The following is a 4,295-nucleotide window of genomic DNA, read 5'->3' on the forward strand; positions in this document are numbered from 1 at the left end:
TGACACTAAAGACCAAACCACTGACCGATAGATCCTGTTTTACGGTTCTTATCGTGTAACTTTCATTTTGGTGTTTCAAAATGCCTCTGGAACCTCTAGGCATCACACATTCGTTCTCAAATTAGAAAGGAAATGAAGGGGAGAGGCAAAAGTACACACCAGCTCAGTGTCCCTTTCTCCTTTAAATCAAGCATTCCATAACCCCAGCTCGTAAACTTTCATTTTCACATCATTAGTGAGAACTGGGCCATTTAGGTCCTCACAATGGCAGTTTGATCTAATAAATGCAATGTGCTCTGTTAAAAAACTAAGAGCATTTGTGAGAGAATGGTAGGTCTTGTCTTTAACAGTACGTATTGTTGTCTTGGACAAGACAGAGCTTGTGTTAGTGAAGAAGGANAGAATAGTTACAGGAGACGCAGCTGTTGACATTTGCTCTGCTGCTGTCATGCAAGAACGAAAGGAGTCTCACGCTCTCTGGAACCTCTCTGCAGGTTTTAGGTCAGTTATATAAGTAAAAAAAAATCAGGAGGAAATTCTGAGGCTGGAGCTCAGTGGGTAGAATTTTCCAAGTGTGTTAGGCCATCGGTTCCAGTCCCAACTGAAAGAAAAGAAAACTTACAGGAAGAANGGGGGTGGAGTGGATGGGTGCATGTCGACCCTGTTAAAAGGAGATAAAACAAACTGTGGTTTCTTCTGTTTTCTATCATTTGGCCTGTGACAGTATTTTTTTGCTATTTAATGCCATTATAGACAAAAACTAAAAGTTGAATTATTTGTGAGGATTTTACTCTATATTAATAGGGAACAATAGCAGTCAAGAGTATCTGTAGATTATACGCTGTAGAAAGATTTTTTAAAAAATCTGTACTTGAGTGTTTTGCCTGCATATATGTCCACGGAACACTTGTGTGCCTGGTGCACTCAGAAGCCAGCGGAGAAATCATAGCTATAGACCCTGTAGCTTCCCACGGTTACTTCCCACCCTGGATCACTGAGAACTGAACTCTGGTCCTTTTTCTGACTCTCCACTATATGTGTGCTTGTTGGCTGCTGGCAGAGTCTGTGGGAATGCTGCAGAAGAAAGGGTGGGAGGAGGTGTTGACTTTGAATTTGTAGCTTTCTCTACTGCTTGTGTTTTCAGTTTCTGTCTGTGTATAGGTTTGTCTGACTTGGATGTGTCTTAGATGATGTGTGTATACATGCCCACATGCACATCATGTTTCTGGCTGACATCATTGTTGGATTTTAAGACAAATGCTTTACTGACTTAATGGATTCAATGTATGGCCATTAAAATACCCAAATAGCACAGAAATGCAGAGGGATGAGAGCTGCCAGTCCCTCAGACACTCAGAGTTAGCCAGTGGTGACCTTTGTTTCTGTCTCTCTCTGTAAATATAGATGAAGCATGTGTGACACAGGTCTAAATGTAAGAATGAGAGCAATGGGATGAGAGAATGAGGGATGGATAGACAGAGGGATAGGTGGGAGAGGGTACTGGGGAGGGGGCATACAGTTGCTTTGTATGAGTATTTCTTTTTTCTCTTTTTATTTATTTGTCTGCTTTGGAGACAGCGTCTCTCTGGCTTAGGCTGGCCCTGACAGTGTAATCCTCCTGCCTAGTCTCCTAGGTGCTGGGGTCCTGCTCAGGCCAGACAACGGTTCTGTTCATTTCTGGGGAAGGGAGCATGGAAAGGCCCTTCCCATCCTGCATACACTTGACCCTCTCGCTTCTCCTCTCCTGGGACAATAAAAATGTCCTCTGTTGTCAGCAATCAGGCCTTTCCCAGTGCCTTGAATTCTGCCTTTACTACTGTCAAATGTATGTACTTATCTTTTCATTTGTTCCCCTTTCCTACAGAATCCTTACCAGCACTTGAATATGTAAGCCAGGACCTCCTGAATGGAACCTCAGCTCCCTCATTGTCACAACCACAGATACTGCTGCTAGTCACCCTCACAACCCTGACCCTCTTCTCATCTCCTTCCTTCCCTTAGAGGTCAAAACCTTGAAAACAAGGTTAGCAATTACAGCCTCAGTGCCTATGAATCTCCATTTACCCTGGATCACTCAAACGTGGCCCCTTCTACCATTGTGTCCAAGAGCTATTTTTGTTTTTGCTTCTTCCAGCAGTAATTTTTCTACACTGTTTTCATCTCAGTCATCACTGAAAGACAGTGTGTTGAGAATTTACCCATGAACCAGGTACTGCTTCAATGTTTTAACTTTACCTGCAGTATTTCCTTAAGAACCCTCTCCTGCTTTGCCTGTGTGATGCTTTGACTGCCCCCTTCTGGCAGTGCCTGGTAGCACTTCTGATGTGGTCNCNGCCCCCATATNCCCATTTTCNTGGANTCTAATGGAAATTTNCCAAGGTCGNCCTTGTCATTTCTTTATTCTTTTCTATANCACTCTTGCCTCCATCCAAGGGTCTGCTTATGCACAGGTGTCATAACATTCCCTTTCATCTTATCCATTAGATGGTATGAACTTTCTTGTTAAATATTACTGTAATACCATTCATGCATCTAAAGAAAAATTAACAATAATTCCTTAGTCTTAGGAAATAGGCCATCAAGGCCTTCCAGTTACCTCATAATTATAAAACCCTTCCAAACTTAAACAATTTTTTTCACTCAGTTACTCCTTTGCTTTCAACCACTAATGTCTTTTTACTAATCTTAGGATAAAGAGCAAAATCTGCTGTTCTACTTGAAAACCACGCACATTTTATTTAATAGTTTACCCAGTCACCCAGGTCGACGGAGTGAAGTACAGAAACCTTAAGTGATATTTCTTGTTATCTTGAGTTGATAAACAACCTATAGTATTTAAAACCTTAGACAGCTAGGTGTGGTGGTGCAACCCTCTAATTCCAGCACTCAAAAGGCAGAGGTAGGTGGATCTCTGTTTCAGGCCAGCCTGGTTTACTTAGAAAGTTCCAGGCTAGCCAGAGTGACATACTTCGTAAAACTGTTTCAAATAATAATTTGTAACCTTTCCTCAGCCTGAAGCTGGCTGATCCAGAACTTGACCTTGCTGCCCCTAAGGAGATTACCTAGGGTGGAGCCTTCCTCCCTAGATCACTCTATTGTTCAGCCAAAGTCACTGTTCTTCAAGTATTGCTACCTGCTGAGAGGCCCCAGAGCTATTCAGGAGACTATGCCCTATCCTGCACGTCATCACCTGCAGCTGGTTCCAGGCTCCAAGGATGAATTGGAGGGAATGGGCCTCCCTCCCCTTTTATAAGCGCAGTCCTCATTAAACATTTGAGCCTTGATCAGATTATTGTCTTGGCTCTCTCTCTCTCTCTCTCTCTCTCTCTCTCTCTCTCTCTCTCTCTCTCTCTCTTGTCTGCCTAGTTTCCCTCTCTTTCAGGCCTGGTTTGCCTTTCAGGTGAAACTCAGTTCATGTCAGCCACTGGCTGGTTTGAAAAACAATGCCAGCAGCATCAGCAACAACGAAACAATTAGGTGAGAAAGCAAAAAAAAAAAAAAAAAAGTGATTAACTTATTAGTCTTTTACTTAAAATACAAGTGTGTATTTTATAATTTTGAATGTCTATGATGATTCTACTAGATAGATGTCAGAGTAGCCAAAAAAAGTTAATTGTCTTACAATTAAAGTGTTGAGTAAAAATGCAGTTAAGCTATTGTAAGCTTCTATTTTCCTCTAATGAAAAGAGAGAATGCTTTTGTCAATATGTTTGAAATTGAGGTCATAGCTTTTTTTGTGGTTGTATATTCAGTATGGAAGTTAGAATTCTCTTGTAGTATAGAAATTTTGGGTTTTTCATTAAGCCTTAAACTCTCTCAACTTAAAATATCTTTGAGACCTTAAAGCTAGTAACATTTTATTGAGTACTGTGATGGTTTGTATATTCTTGGACCAGGGAGTGGGACCATTTGGAGGTGTGGCCTTGTTGGAATAGGTGTGACCTGGTTGGAGTAGGTGTGTCCACTGTGGGTGTGGGCATAAGACCCTCACCCTAGTTGCCTGGGAGTCATTCTTCCACTAGCAGCCTTTGGATGAAGAGGTAGAACTCTCAGCTCTGCCTGCACCATGTTTACCTGGATACTGCCATGCTCCCACCTTGATGGTAATGGTTGGTTATACAAGTTTGCAATCCCACCAACAATGTTCCTCTTTCTCCACATCCTCGCCAGCATCTGCTGTCACCTGAATTTTTGATCTTAGCCATTCTGACTGGTGTGAGGTGGAATCTCAGAGTTGTTTTGATTTGCATTTCCCTGATGATTAAGGATGTTGAACATTTTTTCAGGTGCTTCTC

This window comes from Mus caroli, chromosome 3 (genome assembly GCF_900094665.2).
Source record: "Mus caroli chromosome 3, CAROLI_EIJ_v1.1, whole genome shotgun sequence".
Lineage (NCBI taxonomy): Eukaryota > Metazoa > Chordata > Mammalia > Rodentia > Muridae > Mus > Mus caroli.